Here is a 23,128-nt window from a genome sequence, read left to right as displayed (position 1 = left end):
TCTACTCCGTGAATGCATGAGTTGTTTAAAGGAAGAATTTAACATACTGTTTTTAAAACTCCTGTCTTCATGGTGCTCAAGAAATAAAAAGATACAACTTTTTGCTTTCAAAAAATGTAAAGTCAACTAATGACAATAAATTCCTCCCCAGTCCCCTCCGTTCTTGTCCTGTTTAAGCAACCTTTGCAGGCTCAGCTTAAGACCAGCTGGTGGCAGAATGGTGGTAAACCTGACAACACAATTTTTCAACATGTAACCATTTGAAATGGACATCCTCAACATTCTGTATTTTAAGCATATATTCATCTGAAAACCCTAGTTCAAAATACAGTTACTTAATGCACTTCACTGACACAAAGAAGTAATACAAACTGCCTGGGGACCAGCATGTATGGGAAACGTCAAATTGCCATCAAAAGGTGGCTTTCTATTTCTCCTAAGCTTAATTTATATGCCATGAGTTTTTACACTTGAAAATGTTGGCATGAGATCTCACAGGTACAAATAAAGCAAGATTAATGCTTCCTTGTTTTCTAGTGAATAGTAAACCATGCACCAACTTGCATTTCAAATGAATTGCCAATAAAGTAGATCGGGAATTGCAATTAGTTCCTTAATGTGAGTAGGTAGTTAAAATATCTTTAGAAGAATTGAAGTGTAAATGAAGCTATGTGCCATTCTGTTAACCTGTGCTTTCATTCATTTCATTAGTGTGCCATTTCAATATCCATATAGAACTAAGTGATTTAAAAACTCACCATCATCATCCAACATACGCAACATCACAGCTGTTCCCATTTATGTAAAGGGTTTGGTCGTTTTGTCTTCAAGATCCAGCTGTGCTTAAGATTCAGGCAGTAGCTTTTATACCTTTCAGTAAATTAACAGCATGGGTTTTGTACAATAGATAGGAGAGTTCAAGTCTGGGCCATGTAGGTCTCCGTTTCAGGGTGATCTAAGTAGCTCTAAAAGCCCAGTAACTGTATTGACTAGAGGTTCAATGATAATAACAGGAGCTTAGACACCTTGTGACATACATGTACCTGAATTTTGATGTCTCCAAACCCTACCCTCAATTTCTCTCTTTGTTAAATGGCAAGATGCTTGGAGACTTGTGAGTACAAAGTTCCAGAAATAAATAAGGAGTAATTACGATCAGGCTTCAGCTTAGTTCTGACTTGATTTGAAGTATGTTCAAGAGCTGTACTACAGGATATAGCAGCATGCACCATTTTCACTATAACTGATGAAAAGTAGAGACCTTTTACCTTTTAGCCTCTCTTCTTTCTTTTCTTTTAGTAATTCTCTGTTTTATTATGACTGTTACTGATGTATGTGAGACTACACCAATATAATTGAGAAAGGATTTGGGCGCTAAGTCCCTGATTTTTAAAGAGCATCCACTATCTCCTAATAGTCCCAGAGTTGCAAACAAAGTGCCTAGCAGCTTTGAAAACATATCCATTATTAACTTCTTAAAATAGCATACAAAATCAATAAAGAAAAGAGCATGAACATCTAACGGGGTTTCTCCACTCACAGTGGGTTTTTTGCACTACTGTGCAAACATACTTCTCTGTGTTACCCACCTGAGGGAAATGGCACTGGCACAGGGAATGAAGAACCTGGGGTTCTTCAGTATAACTTGCTGACCTTGGTAGTGTGGAGCCCAGATTTCTATGCACAACAAATGCTGCACCATGATGCTTGCATCTTATAAAATGTTGAAGCCATGTGTGTTCTAGCTTTTAATAGGGCTGTATAATAATTGAACACATAGTTTTATAAGCTTCTAATAGATACTATGCATTCCTTCATTGCAGCTTGAATTCTTTGACCTTGATGTGATACATTGCAGCTCACAGAGCGTTATTTCTTTCCCCAGAAATGAAAGGTCATTGGATGGCAAAGGCCTCTGCACCATAGATTTTTAACATAAGGTGAGAAGAAACCTACACTTTAGATGATATGACAGATCATATGATATACTGTGTTGTATTTATGGAACTGTTTTATAAACAATAGCATGACAACAGAATCTCAACACTCAGTTATAACCAACATAGAACAGGTATATGCAGGAAAGGGATACATAATTATTTGGCCACAGAGGTGTGAACTCGATGAAACATAACCAATAAACTTAATAGACGGATGTGTGGTTATACCAGTGGCCCTAGAGACCAAATAAATCCATATATATGAGATAAAGCCTCTTCCCTTCCCCATCTGAAGAAAACATTAAATAAAGTAAAAAATATTAAACAGGTATCTTGAGAGAACAGAAAGGTATCTGGTAATGCTCCTTTTTGCCTCTTTAAACCTGATACATAGCAGATCAGGTTTTCGTAAGATCTTTGCTTACCTGTGATTAACATCTGTAGTTGAAAAGAAAAGCTCTTCTCACACTATTTTAATCTCTGCACTTACTTAGATTCTAAGCAATTTGTTTGAGTCTACATTTCAATAAGGAAAGGTAATCCTAGAGTTGTCCAGGACTGCCATTTACAAATGACTGCCCATTACTGATACAAAAGAAGTTATTTATAACTTGGTCACTATTAGAATACAGACAATTACAATCTGTTTATTTTAGGCTTGGTAAGTTGCCCTTAGGTTGATGAGCTGATAATTATATGTTTCTTTCTTCAACTGATGGCTCAGGGGATAGACATAATATTAGTTATTTGCTTTAACAATTAGGAAATTGTTCAGTTTGTGCTCTAATTGACTAAATTACACCTCCGGAGGTCTAAAGAATTTTCATTATCACCTGTGTGAAAGCAGCAGTGTCCTATTACTTACATCTATGGGGTTTTTTTATTTTAACCCCATCATTACAAGTTCTGTGCATATCACTGCAATGAAATTGCAATAATTTCCAAGCTTTAAGCACAATTTATATTTGCATGTATGCCAGCAACTACAACACTCAATCAGTCCTGCTTTATGCTGTTTTGATCTATTTCCTTTCAGAGTTACAGTTCCAAAAAATCCACAAACATAATTCAATACCTAGAGCAAAACCCTGTAACTAGCAGCAAAATAAAAATATTATCTTAGAAAGAGATAAAATTTGCAAAGTCATTTCTCTAAACAAAATGTAAAATTTCATTTTTAGAGGACAGACATAATATCAAGTGTGTTGTACCTAGGAAAAAATAGAACTCTTAAACTTACATCATGACATATATTTAATGGCTATTTTTGTCAGGTCTATTTATATGATAAATTCTTTAGGGCAGGCATCTTGCACATTGGAATAACAGACTATCTTCTGGATTTTCCCTTGGGTGTTAAAATAGTAAACACAACAATAAATTGAACTGCATTCATCTGGCTGAAAACAGACCTTTTATGTCTTTCTATGTATTTCTGCTTAATTCTACCAGTTGTCTAGCCCTGGACCACTAAAAACATTTCTCTTAGCATGGCTGCTTTGTGGAGAAAAAGAGCACTAAATTAATTTCCATTTAAAATGGGGGGGGTTCTGTGTTGCATCCAAAACTGGCGAAGGAAAAAATATACAAACGAATTGAACTTTTTTATCTGTTTAATGTTTTCAATCAAATTATAACTCACATGATTCTCACGCTTGAGAGGCAAGCAAGTATAGTTACTATACCAAATTTCACGGTTTCACCATCGTTCTCAGCTAACTTGATAGCTTCCTCTGTTCATGGCCAGATCCATTAAGGCCACACTACACAGGCAACTCACAGAGTGGTGCATGGACCCCTGTTGAGAGTCCCTGAAGACATCTGAAGGGTAACAGTAGTCACTGATCTAAAAAAATAGGGATTCAACAGCCTACACAACTTAGGTCCCAGCTTCATATTCCAATGTATGCATTGTATATTCTGCCTCTCCCTGCTACTGGTGTGAGTGGGTCTTTTTAGGTGTGCAGATTGAGAAAGGAGACTGATAGTCAGCAATAAGTAACGGAAGAATGTAAAAGGTCTGCCAGGTGTCTCTGTTGCCTTTCGGAAGCACTCCTAAGGGATGCGAGGGAACATATTACTTCTCTTCTTCCTGTCTCATGGTCAATTAAAATTATATTTTGCTTTTTGCTTGTCTGAAATATGTGAGCTCCTCAAGCGTACAGTTTCAACAGCTATGGACAACTGGAAGCTGTATTTCCCACAGTGTTTAACTGACCATGTTATTTTCCGGTATAATACCACTGATTTTCATAGGAATTCTGCTTGAGGACCTGCAGACTAACTGTTTAAATATAGTAAGCATGACCTAAATTTCAGTGAAATACAAGATAAAGAAAATTAAATCTGTAAGTAATTTTTAAACTTACAGAAAGCGCATATCAGCAAAAAGTCTTTTAGTAGATTTAGCTATTACAAAGTAAGGACAATAGTTTAGAACTAGTAATAACGGTGTGTTTACTGGTACTATTTTCTATAATGGTGAAATGCTTCTTTCAATTGTGTCCTAATCTTACATTCTAGTTTGTATTTGCATATGCTAAAAGATGCTGAACATAATGTCTCCTTCACAATGCTCTTCTTTGCAATGATCTTTTGGTTCCCAGTCAGGATCTTTAAGTATTGCAGCAACGATCATGACTTGACATAGAGGTGCACTGTTCAGAAAACTATCAAGAAAGCAAGTCATTCCAAAGCTCGTGTTGAATTAAGTTGATTTTCTTAGTAACTCTGCCACCTGCAGCACTAAAGAACAAATGTCTCCATGATGGACAGGTCAAACATAGTTTTTCATAAGCTGCCCACAGCTGTTCTTTCTTTTCCTAGTGAATTAACCACTTCATTGCTGTTCATTCATGCATGTGTCATTGTAGTTTTAAGAAGAATGTGTATTCATTGAATGGAAAATGTAGCTTGAAGGTCTAGTCTTACTGAATCAGCCTCATTATCCTGAAACTACTGATATGTCTTTTAGAACTGAAGGAACTACTTATGCCTTTCACTATATGTATATGCAAGAACACATAATGTTACTTAGGGAAAAAAAATCTGAATTTTGAATAATCAGTGTTGGCAAGATCATCATTAAAACGTAACAATGTTATTTTTTTTGTAACCAAGCCATATGCTCTGTAAGACTGAATACACAAAGAAAGTTAAAGGAAGTGTTAGATGATGAAAATGAGACTTAGAGTATAAGCAATTTTTTTTCCCAGTGTCGATAGTGAAGAAAACTGAGAACACATATTAAGATTATGAGGTAATCTAAAACTAAATATAATCTGCATGCCAGAAAATGTAACTTAATAGGTATTAGCAGCAGAGAGCACTGTGTGGGTTATAAAATACAGTTCTATGTATCACTTGGACCAGATGTTGGTTGGGTATTCATCTATAATTCAAGTTCATTGTAGTCATACTAATATAAGAAATGATCTATTACATTATAGAATGTTTGTACATCAGCTAGGAAGGCTAGTTGTACAGTTCCAGACATCATATGGTAAATAAAAAATTAAATTAAAATCCTTCAGCAATGAGAAATGACTAATTCAGTGTTCCAAGAGTCTTCCAGCTGCTACTTTGCTCTGTCCTGAAGATCTTACATTAATTCTAGGATCCTTGTCATGAATACTAGAGTCAGAGCAAATGGTTAAGGTCTTTTTGATTAGTTCTTTCAAGTCTTTACAATTCAGCCTATTTTATTTGTTCACTTTCAAGTTCACTTTCAAAATAAGTAATTTTCAAAATTTTTTGAAAATTCATTGAGATTTGGGGGGGTTCAGCTTTTAAAATTTATATCCATTTATAATTACTGAAATTCTTGCCTTTACTGGTAATTCCTAGAGATATTCAAAATTTTACAAGATTATAAACACTGCAAGGAAGGAAAGTAATGATCATTCAGAAATTTCAGATTTTTAACGTATATGAGGGGATGTAAAATCTTTCTTATACCAAAAGATTTGGTTGCAAAATGTTGTTTAGTTTTCTTCAAAAGTAAATCATCCATTAGACTTCAAAAGTAAAAGGAACCAGGCTTGGGGATTCTTCATTTCTTGGTTTGCTATTTACAAGATAGATCGAGAAATTTCCACTAATGTGGTTTTTCTGCAAGCTTTCCTCCTGTACAAACTGGAAGCTTTCCATAGAATTTGTATGAAATGCCTCAATTAAGGAAAAAAAAAAATCTATCTGCCTACCTGACCTGGCCAAGTGAATATGTTAGATAAAATATTAATCTCTTCCACTTATACTGGGCTTCCTGGCCTAACTGCAGTTGTCCTGCTGTCCCAGTCTTTAATGAATCCTGCCAAAGGCCTGCTGGTCATCTTTGCAATATCTACACACAACCAGTGAGAGGTCATGAGTTCAACTGCCATCAATATCCTGATAACAACTGATTGAACATCTCTTTCTCAAATTGTATAACCAAGCTCCTTTTCACAGATACAGGGAAATATTTATTCCACCTGAAGTGGAACAGGTCGTCATCTGCAAACCTGTAAACGCACAGTGCTATATAATGGTTGCTTTTCAGTGAGGACCACAAGAGATGTGATATTGTGCATTACGATATTATGATACTACTAGCAGTAGTTAACGGGCAGTAGTGAAGACATCCAGTTATGGTCTCTTCACTCCCAGCTTCCTGCTGAGGAGCTGCTACCCTGTGGTGTACAGAAATACTGAAAAGAGACAGTGAGAGTATGTCTAGTTGAGGTGTACTTTATCAACAAGGTTCTTGCAGGATCTACCTCATATTTAAACAATTGCTTTCCATATACTATCACTTGCTTTGGCTGCATTTATGAATGCACTTCTCCTCATGGAGGACAGAAGAAAAGATTCTGTAAAGTTCATGGATTACCGCCCATTCAAATTTCAAAGTCCTTGCCTACCAGCACATAAGTGTCTTTGTGACTTTTCAAAAAACTCTCAGAAATAAAATTAAATTAGAAGGTTGTCAAAGCCCATTCTAAAATTTTTTCATTGTATTTCTGCAAACTGTTTGATTAAAACAATACATGTTTGCTTTAAAGCTTTATTCTAATATTTTTGCTTTATCTAAAATTTTGGAAAATAGCAGACCTTTCTGCCTCCATAGTATTATTTACAATGGAAGTGCTCATCACTATACCATTACCATAATGGTACTCCTATATGAGGACCCAATGTTGTGTGATTGAAATCACTGTGAAATTAGCAGATAATTCAATGAGCAGTAACAAGTCCAAATAACAGAGTAATTTAAAACCAAACAACCCCAAATAGTACTTCTATTATGCCAAAGAACATACAGGAAAAAGATTTCCTGTGGGATTAGCTGAATCACCAGGGTGTTGCTTCAATACCCAAACTGCTGGACTTACTGAGTCAGTCATGTGGATTGTCTATCACTGTATTTTATGCTTAGAGAGAAAGATCTTTTAAGGTAATTCACAAATATTACATTTACATTTAAGCAGTGAAATTTTTGCAGTGTACCTCAAGGAAGAAGTGGCTTGAGTTCAAGCTGTAATTAAAATGGTTTTTTTATCATCTTTAGCATAGCCCACAGTGAATCTGAAGCAACAGCAAGCCTGTTAAACAAGATAAAATATGGTAACATATATTTTTTCTGACAAGCAGTTTACCAGTTTTCATAATCTCATATAAATAAACCCAGAAATCTGTGCCAAGGCTTGTGGACTCTTTAATGGAGTGTAAAATCTTCCAGCAGGAGTAAGCAAGCATGATAAGGCAATTAACGCTATCGCTGTCTTTGTTGACAATTGCCAAGTAAGTTATAAAGAACAAATTATTCCAGGTAACTCATTCGTAGAAAGATCAAGGATTGTCGTGTTTCCATTTAGCCTAGCTGAATATGCTTATCTGCATTTAGAAAAAAGCCATGCAACTGAAGTGAGCAACTTCTTTCATAGGCTCTATTTTAGCAACAACTCAGGAGCAGAGATTTTAGATTGATAAATATAATTATAAGAGGAACAAATTTAATTACCTTGCATATGTTACATTTTCTGAGAACAAGATAAATAAGTGATTGTTTTACACTTTTGTATGCACACAAACATAAAAAGTTGAGTAGTTCTTGGCAAATGTCGGGGCACACTCAGCCCTACTTAAAATATTTTTTGATTCATTTCAGGGGGATGTTATCTACAGTCTTGAAAAACTTTTATGGACTAAGAAAAATGACATTTATTACAGTATATTGAACTAGCTTCCCCGATGTAAATTTGTTTCTGTTGACTAATTCTTGATTACTCCCCCAGAGGATATGAAACCTGCCCCCTTTAGGACTGACCACAAGGAGGTCACTGAAACACAATCCATATTTATTTATCTGTACAAAGCCCTACTTAAAATCATTGTCATCAAAAATACACGAACTGACTTAAAACACAATTGCTTTTGGTTTGTTTGTTTGTTTATTCTAACATTCACCAGCTCTGAGAAAACACTGAGACTTTTTTAAAATTCCTCATTTCCCAACACAGTGAGACTAGTTAGTTTAGTGCAGTGTTTCCATTACTGCTATCAGGTTTTCCCTATGGTAAGTAAGTAATTTGCCCTCTTTTAAAGTGTCTAATCCAATGGATTCAACCTAATGGTGAGTTTGAATTGAGTTTCTCTACAGGGAGAACTTGTTTGTGTGGAATAAAGGTTTACAGTATTTTCTCCACTTGTATTCACAAATGTGGACAGTTCTTCAGTGATTATGGTTCAGTGAAGAATAGATAAAACTTTCAACAGATTAGGGTTAAAATGACTTCTGGATTAGTTCTTTTTTTTTCCCAATTAATAACTGGACAGTTCACTCAGTTACAATAGAAGAGAAATATATTAAATGTATGGCAATATAATTATTATTACCCTTTATGAATCCAGACTTCCAATACATCTAAATAGAATTAGTTATCATTCATTCATTTTAAAGGGTGAAACTACTTAGCAAATTCTCAGATTGGGCTAAAAAATATTTTAATTTGTTCCAACTATATTTTGCTTTCATTTAATTTGTGTTATATTCCCTTTATGACATAAATAGATTGATTACTCTGAAAATATTCCATTATCCTGCTTTTTTAAAAAAAAATCAGGTCATAAACTCATAAAATTTAAAGGTGTCCTTCCTCAAATTTCCAGATTTCTGTGTACCTGCCTATCCTGGAGGCTGTATTGCCTAAGGGATCTTTGTGGGTTTGGCTATTCCATGTCTATATTTCACAAGACTTGGCAGACAGTTTTACTGTGGTTCTGTTTTGTTTTGTAATTGGGCAGGGTGGCTACAGCAAATCTTGTAACCAATATGTTGAAAGGTTAACAAAATACACAAAGCTCGCTCTTGCTGTCAGAAGAGCTTCTCAGCATCCTGTTTCTCTCAAAGCTCTTGTGAATCGAGTTTTCTCTAATTTGTAACAGCCTTTGTGAGAAAGTGGCTTACTTTAAAAGACATTTGTCAAAATAGCATTTTGGACCTCCATGCAGATCTCAGAAGTTGCAACATGAGCATCTACTCAGACAGGACAAACCTTTCAAGTTACCTCTTTCCATGTCTGGTTAGGGAAATGGAGGGAGGTGAGGCATTGAAGACTTATACCTTCGGAGGGCTCCTGTGAGCACGGGAAACCCACAAAGAGGTATTTTCTCCTTCCTCAGCCTTTATCTCCTGCTTTCAAACAAAATGGAGGTCTCGCTCTGATCCCACTTGCCAGATCAGCCAGCTGTTGCCTAAAAAATTAGTAAAAACTGCTCTTGGCTGGGTAAAAGTGTAAGCTTGTCCATCAGTTCTGCTCTGTATGAGATTCACTGTGAGACAGATCCTGCAAAGTTGTCCCTGGTTTTAAGGAAAGCATAATCATGTTCTGTGTTAATGTGAGCATGTTTAATGACTTTTAATTTTTAAAAAAATTCTTTAATGTTTTTAAATAACTATTTTTATTCTTGCTGCTAAACCCTGCTTGTCCTTTGACAGTTATTTCCTTCCCAAGGAGCCAATACGAACAGATAAACACGCTCACAGAAGGGCACAGAAGCACACCAAACTCCAACACCCCATTTGTTCCCCCTGTAATTTCCCATTGTCCTACAAGGAGATGAACTTTACTTAATACGAATTTCTGTTTAGCTCAAGCTTGGATAAAATAAATGAATAATGTTCTTTGCAGTTTAGCCTGTGTAAAGATTCACATGACAGCCAACATTTAATGGGATTCATAGCATTTAACATTACCAATACCCCAAGCTACTGGTTGATCTTAAATTCTGTACTAGACTGGTTTTTATATTTCCAAGAGGCCAGGACTTGATCAGCCATTCCATCTCTGATCTTATTATTTTATTCAATAACAGTTAACTTAAATACATTCAGCGTATTTTTTCAACCTTGCTCACATCTTGTGCTTATCTGATGATTTCATAAAGAAAATAGATATGCTGTACATTTCATACACAGTTGATACAAAATGTGTAATAAACCATGGTTCTCTCTTTCAAGAAATTAAGAAAAAAATCTGCTTCTAATTAATGTCAGTACTTTGATGGATTTGGCACTGCTACCTCATGTTGATCCTGGCAACATTTATTCACAAAAATGGGTGTATGAACTGTAATCAGTTCAATCCTAACTTTTCCTTGTATTATTTATTTACACTATGGTAGTATCTAGAAAATCTAATCAAGACTAGACATGTATTAAAAGAGAGATTTATATGAAATATTTCAACTAAAAGAGTCTGTGTCCTGTGTTAGTCTTTAAATGCAGGAAGGAAAGGAGAGGAGGAAGACAATCTTTGGAAAGTGAAGTTACTGGCTCCTGTCACACAGAATACCCATGGCCAAGAAAAGAAAGATCCCAGTCAGAAATTTCATTGTAGTGCTTTATCCACAGGGCTATGTTCTTAAATCTATAAGATATTAGTTATTGTTATGTGCAACCTGACAATCATTTTAGTTACAAATGTTTTTGTAAAAAAGTGTTACAAAACGTGCCTTAATTTTATCACCATGGACATCAGTAAGAACCTTGTTAAGGACTTTCAGTAAGGAATAGATCAGTCCCATGAAGCTAAGAACTGGTGCGATGAAGTTTCACTACCTGTCCCAAGAAGAACCATGTATTTTTCATCAAGACTTCACCCAAATTTTATAAAGCCTGTAGTGTACATAATGTTATATACATAGTACATTATGCTGGAGCATGAGAGAATGTGATGTTGCAGTGAAAATACTGCTGTAGTGATGAATACACAACAGCGAAACAAGCAGCTAAGAAAGGAGTGATTTGTGCTTCAGTTACAAACAAATTTAATTTGATGATAAGTTTTTTGCTCCCTGACTAGGAAGTGTGCTGATTTTATGAAGGCTGTAAATTCCACAACTTCCATTGCCATTCTTCTTCTTGACTAGCTCGTTGTTGTTGTACTTATACTGCAGCTGATGGCCTGATTACAGTTGTCTGATCATCTTAATTCCCAGAGGGCCTTTAAGAGCAAGCTGCAGTTCAGGTACGCCATGCCTTTCATATCCTCTAAGACCCTCCCAGGATGGAGAAGGTTTACTGGGTGTGTACAGTACACTTGATTTGCACAGGGAGTCCAGACACCTATTGCACTTGCACAAATGATCTGCACAGCACACACAGAGGAGGTCTTATTTCTGTCCTTCCCGTAAAAAGCAGGAGAAATGTTGTGGTAAATAGTCCTCAGTCACAGGTGAGGTGGTGATTTAGAAAGCTTGGCACCACTGGTATAGATAATCAGGATTTTTAATGATTAAGAAATGGGGGGTTTTGTTACATTTGGTGCATGCATGTGCATAGAAGTACTCTGAGTAGGTAGGTTCATAGAAGTGGCCTGACTTCATACTGGGTAGAAATAGAAGGTGTCTTAATATCACCACTTTAATCTACTGTACTTGCTCAATAGATGCTTGCTCAGTTTGATGCACCTTCTCCTTACTGAATTCTTTCACAAGCACAAACCCAGCACTTTTAAAATAAATAATAAATTATAATAATAATAATAATAATAATAATAATAGAAAGAAAAAAAAAAAGTAAATCCAAAGATAGATGGTGCCCATCACCCTAGCGTTACTGTACACACTTAGGCTTGGAGACCCAAATCCTAAACTCCTCAGATGTTCATTTGAAGATAACTGGGTACATAAAAAGTTGTAATTTACAGAGGGGAAAAAAGTAGGATTAGAAGCATTTCTGCACAAACCATTTTATTCTAGAATATTTTTAACATTTTGTACTTAATATTTTTAAAAACTTATTCTTAGGATACATATGTTCCATTGCACAGAGAGATGCAGCGAGATGTAAATCAGCAAAGACCTAGAACTTGAGTTCCACAAGTTTCCATTTTCCCATGCACAACTTTGAGGAGCGTGGAAGCAGTAGATCCATATTTTCAAAGCTATGCCTAAGCCAGCAAACCTAATAAGCTATCGAATGAGCGCCTGGCCACTCACATTATTCACATATTTCTGACTAGGTTGTACCTATTATGGCTGTGCAACTTGTAATTGTTTCTGTTACAACATCAGACTCAAGAGTGGCTTACCTTTTGATATTCCAGTTCAATATGAGAAGTATTCTTCAGCTGTGACTTTAGGTCACTTTTTATTTCTGAGGTGATGTATGCTGAGCAAATAAAAGAGCAGTTAATAGTATAAGACATTCAGAATATGTTTCCAGAGGAGAGAAGCAATGTATCACAATTAACAGCCCATACTGAGCCTTTCACTGCCCCCCAGACCTTGAAAGATTGTGCCTCATGGCTTTGTTCTCCCTAAAGAAAGAGCTGGTATACATCACCTCAACCGAATCAAGCTTCTGACATATCTTATATGGTTATGTGTCAAACAGGAAATGTTGAAAAATAGCCTACATTACTGTCCTAAAGTACTTGTAGTTTGCCTTAGCTCTTTAAACAGATGTGTTGCTGCTAGTGTTACTTTTATTTTGGTCACATTTCTGTTTACACAAACTGGTACTTAACTGGAATTCATGCTGGGCATCCATTAATGTCTTTCCACATAATCCAAAACCATAACAAGTATTATTGGTCCTCAAAATGGATTAAGGAATTTTTTTTCACCATAGACAAAAATGTCATACTAGTCTGGGCAACAAACCCATTAAGAAGCCAAACTGATCCATACAGCCATGAAAACCTGAGAGGGAAAATGCAGTTATTGATGGTTTTATGTAGTGTTATATATTCTGTATGCATATATGTAAGATATACACTATAAAGAAGACCTAGAAATTTTACAGAAAAGTATTTTGTTCTGGTTTTACCATTCTCCTGATGAGAAATAATGATCTAACATCTGCTGTGCAGTCAGAGAAAGCTTTCTGTCTGTCACCTGTTCACTATAGTATTTGCCACAGTGTGTAGTTATTAGGAATAGGTAGAAGAAATCACATCCCTTAGCTTTAGGAGCCTGACCTCAGTGATTAGGCTCCCTATACTCTGTGAAGAAAGGTGAATATTTTCAAGGGGCTATTCAGAATACCTGTATTAGGCAGCAATTAGGATTCCCACTTCAATTCTTTGAATCACCTCTAAATGTAACTTTCTCTATTAACTGTATAGGGAGCCTAAAAGTCCTCAGGCTTGGCAACGTGAACGTCCCTCTTCTGCTGCTGCATGCTCTTTCAGTGGGGCTGAAGGGAACTAGCTGGGAATGAATCCTTTTAATCTCATGCATGTAGTTTATAGACACTAGATAACACAGTTACCATTTAAGCATCTGTCGATAAGTCTGAAAGTTTTTCTGAGCGGTTACTTTTAGAAGTTATGCCTGTAATCATTATTATTCAAGGTTTAATTTCTCTCATTTGACATTCATGTCCTTCATAGACTTATCTATGTAATGGAAACTCATGGAGCTGTACTGAATTCACAAACTCATTTTGCTCAGGCCACTGTGAGCAAGAGAATTAGTGCACCTCTTTGAGCCAATGCTAAACTCTGTGCAGTCTTACCACAAGAATGCAGTAGATGTTTAGCTGTTCATTTATACAGACTCATACAAATATTGTAATGAAAACATTCATTTTCATACATGCTCATAACAACAAAATATATTTCTGGACAACAAATGAATGAAGAATTTTAATGTCTAAATTTAAAAATTCACAGTAAAAACTCATTTTAAGAGTTAGTGTGGAAATCTAAGAAGTACTGTCAAGCTATAGGTTAAAAGTATATATCCAATCAAAATGAATACTTCTCAATTCTGGATATTGAAGTACCTGTAACAACTTCCCAAGTATCTGCTCGATGAACTCTGGAAAATAAAACAAATTAAAATTCTATGATTTAACAAAATTTCAACAAATTAGGTATGCATGTTAAATTACAACTTCATATACATTTGCTAAATGGTATTTCACAAGCAAGAGAGAGAACTGCTGAAGGTATTGAGGTAAATGAACATACTAAAGTTACTGAACAAGCTGAAGTAACTGAACTGTGTAATTAAAAATACTAAGTCTGAGAAAAAATATACAACTCCTGTTGAATACAATGGGATTTGGTGCAAACCTAGAGTCCCCAGTACGTGCAGTATTGTAGTGTTTCAAAGACATTAACTAGTTCAAAAAGGCTGTAAAATATTCAGTACTAAAACATATGGCATTACTATAGGAAAAGTATTTTATCTATTTTGGGACTTGCAATAAGCTGTACAAGAATTTTCCCCGCTCTATGCCAGTAAACCAGCACCATCTAACACCAAATGTAATTAGTTACAAATTGCCTGTTACAACTTAATTAAACTTCCTTGCCTCTCTGCTGCTTAAGCAACATGTAGATTCTTTTATGTACTTGCCAATTAGTGCATGGGGATTCTGCTTTCTAATTGGATAAAAAAGTAATAAACTGAGCAGTGTGCTGTTGATATCCAGAATCGACTTTGTTAAAAAAATAGTGGAGACAGGTTTAATGCTTCAAATATTTATCTCAATTGAAATTGATTAAAACAATTTGAGGTTCCATTAGACATAGATACAATCCTTTTGTTAACAAAGTCCATCTGGTCTAAGAAAGAAAATTAAGATTCACTAATTGAAATTTGGAAGCTTTTTTCCAAACATGCATAATTCATACTGACAGAAAACAGAAGCTGCTATTCACCACAAACTGTCAAGTAGATGAATGTTTCATTTAGATGGAATTTAAGATTTCACCCAGCAAGAATCTACAAATGCTTATGGTAAGTCACAGTCTGAGAAAAGAAAATCTGTTCTCTTTTTACTGGCACAGTATTAAAATCTTCTCTTTTTCACTGTGAAGCCATCTTAACCTTAAATGGCACCACATTTGACCTTTCTTATTGCCAGTACTGGAAGGACCTTTCTAGACCATGAGCATTATTCAGCTGTGCAATCCTGCCACTTCATTAGCCAGTGATTATCCTTTTTAAACTTGTCATATATTTACAGAATGCTGCTTTTGTGTCAGGGTGTAATTCCATTTTATAGGAGAGCTACATTTAAGAATTCCTCTCCTTGGTTACTTTTCTTCCCCCCAGCCCCATACTCAAAAAACAATCTCAGATCAGATCATTTATTCAGTCTAAAAAGTGGTGCCACAAACTGTTGCATTAAAGCTGCCGAGCAGACTGCAAACTGAGATGAAGACTGGGAACAAGTAGCTGCAGAGAAGATGGGCCAGGAAATTTTAGGTCACTGTGGCCACCATACACTTCACATCATAGGACTATGGCAAGAGGGACATTAGCATAAATCTCTGCTTCAGCTCTCCACTCAACTTTGGGACAGCCACAGGTGACCTTCGTCTCTTCCAGGTGTGGTATTTATTTTTATTTGTCATTTCTGAGCTGCTTCTTTATTGTCTTGACATTTTTGAAACATGAATGAAACTATTACTTTTTCCTGAAGAAATGTGGAAAGTATCTTGTATCAACCATATTGTTCAGCTCAAAAGCACGTTTAGCTTTTGATGGATCTTTGCCTGCATAAATATCCACAAAATAGTGAAAATTCAGCCTCCATGGAAGACACTGGCAATTCTATCACTGCTTTATTGGTGTTATATTTTGTTACGCATGCACCAATCCACTGCTTATGAAAAAAAATTTTTGGATCTGAAACACAGTAGTTATCAAGCAGTGATGGGGTAAGAAACTGGTGAAAGAGATGCTATAATTGAGATTTTTCCTTCTGCTTTACAGTGTGCTCTGGATGTATTTTTTATCAAGAGAGAGCTTTGCTGAGCTGAGATAAATAATCGCTCAAGTCAGTGTACTCAGGCAAGAAAAAATCAAAGCCATAGCACTCTGAAGGAAGCACAGGTGTTTTCTGTTCTCAGTGAACCACCTGCTTATGAATACATACAGTAAAGGTAGCAGAAGAGTCCTCTATCAGAAGTGAGGTCTGATTTGATGATAATTCAAAGATGAGAAAAATTATTAGGAAGACAGGTATAAATAAGTGCTGTGTAGATTCAGCAAAGTCATGTAATAGCGTGGCAAATAATACTCCTTCAGTCTACATAGCTACAGTGAGGCATAAATACTCAAAATGAAAAAACACAATGACACTACAGAAGCTGAAGAATAAGATTTCAGCCAGCGGCGATGTTGAAGGTGCCTGACCTAATTCAGGTAGCTGCAGCAGCTGCCCAGCTGCATCCACAAAGAATTCCATAGTGGCTAATTTAGCCTATTCTTCAGGTACCTCGTCCCATCTAGAAAAACTTATCCTATGCTTCTGGGATATCAGGGATTCAAATCTTCTTTTCCTTTCCCCCCATCTGCTGGACTCAGAGGATGGATCCTATATGATCTGTAAGCCAGGAAATGTCTTTTTCTTCAGTTTTCTCAGTGGCTGTAAATCCAGCCTGACGACCATAAATGTTTTATTTCAGAAACAATAAAACTAAATTAAAACCTGTGACTATTCACAAAAAATAGTATATCTTATTTATGAAAAACTTGTCATTGTTAATAATTTTGGACTAAACAGGATAGAATTAATTTTCAGTAGATATCCTGTTCACACAGTAACACTTCCTTCAAAACTGAGGTGCATTTATAGAGCCTTGAAGAGAAAGCTGAAAGATCACTCAAAGCGTACCTTGCCCCTGCGAATGCAAGGATTTTTCTGCTTGCTCAGCTTGTAATTTTCTCTAGATAGTGTTATAAACCTTTTTTATTTATATACAGGGCCAAATTCAGAAACATGCCTTCTGAGACATATTTTAGATTTCTCTATTATGACTATTTAAATTATGTAACTGGTAGCTAGAAAAAGAACATATTTTGTACAATCCACAGATCTGAGCAACAGAGAGAGCTTCTCAGCCTGTATTAATCTGGACCCTCACATATTCAAATGAGAGATAAGAGGCCCTAACTCAAAACAGCCTTTATGTTCTAATTTTATGTGACATACAGCATCATGTAGTGAGGGCAGAATAAGCCTGCATCCTATGATGCAAGACTTTGGGATTTAAAGTGGGAATTCTTTTCTTTTTTAATTTTTAACTGATACTGATTATTTCATGTTTTTCAGCTATATTTTGCATTAGTGGAAAGATGGTCTGCATGACCTAAAAGCCAGTTACACTCTTCTACTTCTCTGAATAGAAGGATGTTTCCAAGGGAACCACTTGCAGTCCTGTCATCTGGGCTCTAGCCATTTAGCCACTGCTACCTTGAATATATTTGAATATATTTTCTCACTCCTTGCAAATTCTCTGAAAGATTTCTTTCCTTTGTGCCCTCAGTCTCACTTGCTACCCGCCCACCCTCCTGCTCTTTTTTCAACACTTTCTTGCCAACCTGAACTCTATAGCAAAAAGCAAATACAGGCCTTTTCCACCACAAGCATGTTTTAATTGCCACACTGCTGTCAGGCTATGGAAAACCACAGCTACATTCCTACTGCAGCCTTAATGAAGTGACAAGTGGCTTAGTACAAAAACTGACATCATGGTTAACACCAAGTGGTGTTATTAATGGACTATACAAATCCAGTTTTCCCACCTTAACTCATAACTATCAGTCTGAGGTTAATCACCCATTTTTCTCATTTATGTCTTCACGCACTGACCTATTTATAACTAATAACTAGAACCCCAGCCCCTATACTTTACCATAAAAACAAAATAAATCCAATATTCAAAAATTAAACAGCTAAAACAGATTTACTGAACAGATACATTCCACTTGTGACATGATTTGAGGTTCCAATTTCAATGCTTGATTAAATATACACTCCTCGCTAGTTGCATACAGACCTGGTAGATGTCCAGGAGGAATGATTTATGATGGACTTGTCTTTCACAAAATGTGTCTTCCCTCTGCTATTTACCCCAGCAGCTTTCAGTAGGGACAGATTTCTTTTGGTAAGTTACAGTAGAAGTATCAGTCCCAAGTACTTGGTGAAGAAGAGTCAGATTATTCAATACACATAACACCGATGCTGCCTGTGCTTAAAGCACAGTCGTAACTCTTCAAAGCCAATGTAAATTCTCCCATTCACCTCACAGCTTTGTATCAGACCACAGACTTGATCCTGGAAAAGTGTAAGCATTTCACTAAACCTGTTGAATGACCAAAGTTCAAAGTGTGACTTGGAGTTCTGCCAGATCAGGGTTGTTGTGTGTTCCTACAGAGAGAACATGCATTGATACATCCCTCAACAGGCAAAGCCCCCAGTTATTTTTCAGACATAATGTTGGTTATTTCTATACTGGTTTTAAGAAACAGGCCAAAGTGCTTCACAGTTCCCTCAGAAATCATTCATTAGTATCAACTGGAGATATGATAGGACAAATTTATCTATGGCCTCATGTTCAAGAATTGTTAAAGGTCAAATGTTTTCTCTTGGTAGCCAGAAAATGAAATGCCACAAACTAGTGACCAGATCTTTCTGGCCAAAAGCATCAAAGGCTGGAAGTAAAAGATGAAATCCAACTCAACTAATGCAGAGCTTACACTGTAGACATACACATCTGCGTTAGCTGTCTGGAATCCCTTTACACTTACTGTACTAGTTGACTAGAGGACAAAAATTTGCATCACAGTGAATTGCAAAAATGTTGTCTCTGCTACAGTTTCTGCTAAGCTGCATCCTAAACCACAATGCTAAGCACAGTATCTTTATTGCAGTTATGCCTTTAGAAGTGAGAAAGGCAGCCAGACTTGGAACACCAGTCACAAGCCACTGAAACTCATGCAGTAGGGCTAGTCTTACAAGGAATAAGTAAATACAAGGAATAAGTACACACTGAATGCGTAAACACTTGATGCTGCATTTATAAAATCTTGCTTTAATATTTATCCTCAGAATCATCCAGTGTTGACCAGATTAATCTGATTTTTTTAGCAAAGTTTATGGAAAATACCTTGACAATAAAAACCTCTATTGCTAATCATCAATTGCCTTATTTCAAAATTCAAATATCAAGCCTTTAAGACCAGTTTCAAATGACAGTAGTATTAGTTAATTTATACTTATATTTGTGAGATGCAATTAATTGGAATAGAGTGAATAGTTTGTAAATAATTTATTGGATGGGAGAATAACTAAAGCACATAAGAAACTTAGAAACTTGAGTCCCTATGAAAAACAATAGGACTTCTGTTCCTAAATCTATTCACAGCTTCAGGACATCCCCTCTCCCTTCAGTGATATCATCTTCATAAATAGTTTTTAGATTCTATCTATGGCTTATCACCTGATTTTCATATATAACTCTCCTATTCAATTTCTTTAGGAGTTTTTGTTTGTTCGCTTGTGGGATGTTTTTGACAATATTTGCATATTAAATTGAAGTGACTTGATTAGATTTCTGCTTATTGGGAGAATTATTTATGTTTAATTGCTTGTGCATTGCTAACAGAATGCTTGATATGGTACAAGACAGAAAATAGATCTTAGCTAAGTTAAAGACTTGAAAGAGAGCTACTAAGAACACAAAATTGAAGAAATGTTCAATAATATGCTTTGTTTGTAATACTCACCCTGCATAACAAGAACTGAGGAGAACATGAAATATTTAGTAAAAACCATGAGATGATTCTAGTATTCCAAAAAGAATGTAACACTGATAATTCTTCAACTCTACCTTTCACAACTAGGAATCACTTATTAATGGTACTTCTTAGGTATGCAATACTTGGTCCATAATGAGGACCTCAAAACATAATAAAAACTAAACTGCCTGCAAACAGAAGAGAGCTCTGTGAGGCATTTACATTGCCTTGTAATGAAAGGCCATTTCATAGGAAAGGAGCTGCATTTAGATAATACAAACTAAGGCTGTACCTCTTTCAGCCTGGAAAGTGCAGAACAGTTTTTCCTATGGACACCCCAGCCAAACTTTAAATAAGTAGAACAGTAAGTGTCCAGGACATGGGGTCAATAATATTTTCTTAGCCATAAGTTGTCAGAACCTTGATTTCTTAAAAGCATCTTGTCTTACAAACACACAATAATTTTAAACTTCTCTAAAGTGCAGTAGGCTAGACTGAGTGATTTAAGCTACTCTGGAAATAATTATTTATGTAGGATAGCTTCTGTAAAATGTTAGATAATCTTGGTTGTCGTTATAGGATTCTATGCTTTCCTTTACAGAGGTACCTCTCCTTTTCTCTGGAGAAAGAAAAAAGATATTCAGAGCATTATTAGACTACCACACTATACTTTGCAATTAAGATACACAGGTATTAAAGGCAAAGGTAGAATGGATAATGTGAGCTAAATTTTCAGTTGACAAAAATATACCTCTAGTTGTTTGCAGAGAGACCACTAGCCCATAGCAGCACGTATGACTGGAAGACTAGAAATCTAATGTTCCATAATAATTGAAGTTTGTGAATCAATGCCCAAATGTCTGTGTCAATATTATATCATTATTTCAAGACCTAAATCCAAGAGAGTGAAGAGGAACTCAGCAGGTCTATTAACACTATTCCTTTATTTTAATGACCTTGCATGTGGTGGCCCAAAAAACTCCCATGGTCTTACAATTCCCATTTCACCTAAATCAGCTGCAGATGATAAATAAATAGATAAATAAAATTAAATAAATTTTATAAATATAATCAATTAAGCTGGAAAAGCATGGTGGAAACAGGAAAATCATGAAGGTAATTTAATCAATGATCTGCATTACAAAGCAGTAAGTAATATAACATTGCACATTAACTTCCAACCAGATTTAGTGACTGGATAATAATGACTGGAATTGAAATCTGAAAACTTGTAGATAGATTCACAGGGGCTGTGAGTGATAACACAATTTTTAGGTTTCTTCATTTCCTTCATATTTTTTGCCTGTGAGCTGGAACACTCTCTTACTGTGACTCTGTCCTTACTTTAAATATCACATGTACAAATATTTGTATGTGAGCCTCAGTGAAGCCAAATTCCAGGTCAATCATACTGGATATTACTGCTGTACTTCACACACTGAGGAATCCGTGGAGGTGGTTGTATACACTTCATTAACGTTCTGTGGTTATATAAAGTACACAAATTCTTTTGAAGTGCTGTGGTTCTTGTTATGGGTTTTTAAAACCAAATAAATAAAGATTAGCACTGCAGATTGTATTGTGTAGAGTACAAAGCTGTCATGGCACAGCACCTGATGGGTCTAAACCTCATTAAAGCAAAAGAAGGTTAAGACTGCTTTCCTTTCTGCAAGATCAGGTCTTGCAGAAGGCACTGTATAAATGGATTATTAACCCTAAATAGTTAACTATATTAATACCTGTTCCCACTCTTTTGTCAGGTATCAGGCTGTCAACAGATTAACTCTTAATACTTAGCAGGGGACCTGTGAGTCAGTTGTCAAGTGTTTTAGTATTTAGCAAGCTGGAGTGAACAGACATGTAGCCACCAGAGCCCCTAGACGTGGCCAACCTCAAGTGATAATTGCTGTGGCTTTAAGATGGGAGGAATTAGCAGAGTAGAATTAGGAGAAGAGTAGCAGACACAGCTGACTGCAATGCTCTTGTTTATGTAAAGATTCTGAAAGAAGCGTTAAGGTAGAAGAAAGAACAGCATTCCCTGTGCTGGTGTGAGTGACATCCATTGGAATCTGTGAAATGATTTAAGTCTAGGTCTTAATGTGCAAGAGTGCCAATCTAGTGGAGCCACATATTGCTGCTAATTGGGATCCTTCAGCTCTGAAGGCCGTTAGTCTCACCAAATAAGAGCAGGAGCAGAAAAAAACGTTCTCTTAGACTAGATCAAGTTATCAGACACTGTGCTTGTAAGTAATTATATATATAATGGCAAAAAATTCTTGCACAAGCTGCTCAGCCCTCTTTAGTCTAAGCTCTGACAAACTATGCTAAATTTTCACTAAATTTTGTATAATGTTAGTTCAAATACCTTAAAAAAACCTCCAGTGATAGTCAGTCCAGGCACTTGTTTTTCTCCTTTAAAGACAGTCAGTTCAACAATGTTAGACAAACTGGCCTCATCAAAGGAATATAAAGATCACAAATAATTTCTTTCTATCTGGCAACAAAGTAAAGTTGGTAAATGAACCAAGCATCACTCACTTGTTAGGGAATGAATGGGATGATTACTTCCTAGATTCCAGACTATATCATTAAGCCAGATAAAATAAAATAAAAAAAACCCAAAGGCAGTATCCATGTTTACTCTCAGGAAATGTCAGCTTTATTCTGTTTCTGTCATACTGAGTGTGTGTTATTTCCCAGTTAAAATATAGGGGAATAACCTGTTGTCTTTTCAGCTGCTTATTTTGCTTCCTTATGTTTATAAATAAGAATGAAGCTTCACATGGATAAATTAATAAAGTCCCAAGCCCTGATTCAATTTCCTCAAGGCTTTATTACTGAAATGTAGCTGGGCATATTACAAGATAGAACATTCATGGAGAGTACAGCATTATTAGCTAGTCTGAAAATATCATGTATATTCATAATATTTCTTTCTTCAGCTTGAGCCAAGTACAGAGGCACAAGGCTATTTCTGTAATGTGGACAGTTTTAATCAGCCTAATGAAAGGGTGAGGCTTAACTCCATTTCAGTTTCAGAGTCCTGCTTCTCTGTGGTATGTGCAGTGACGGTTTTGGGTTCTGCTGCCTTGCAGACGTAAGGAGAGATGACGTGGTAGTGTCCTATGTCTCTGGACTTCTGTAGGACCAGCTCATCTCCA

Source organism: Ciconia boyciana, chromosome 2 (assembly GCF_034638445.1).
Source record: "Ciconia boyciana chromosome 2, ASM3463844v1, whole genome shotgun sequence".
In the NCBI taxonomy this organism is placed as follows: Eukaryota; Metazoa; Chordata; class Aves; order Ciconiiformes; family Ciconiidae; genus Ciconia; species Ciconia boyciana.
The sequence above is the reverse complement of the archived record's forward strand: the minus strand, read 5'-3'. Positions refer to the sequence as shown.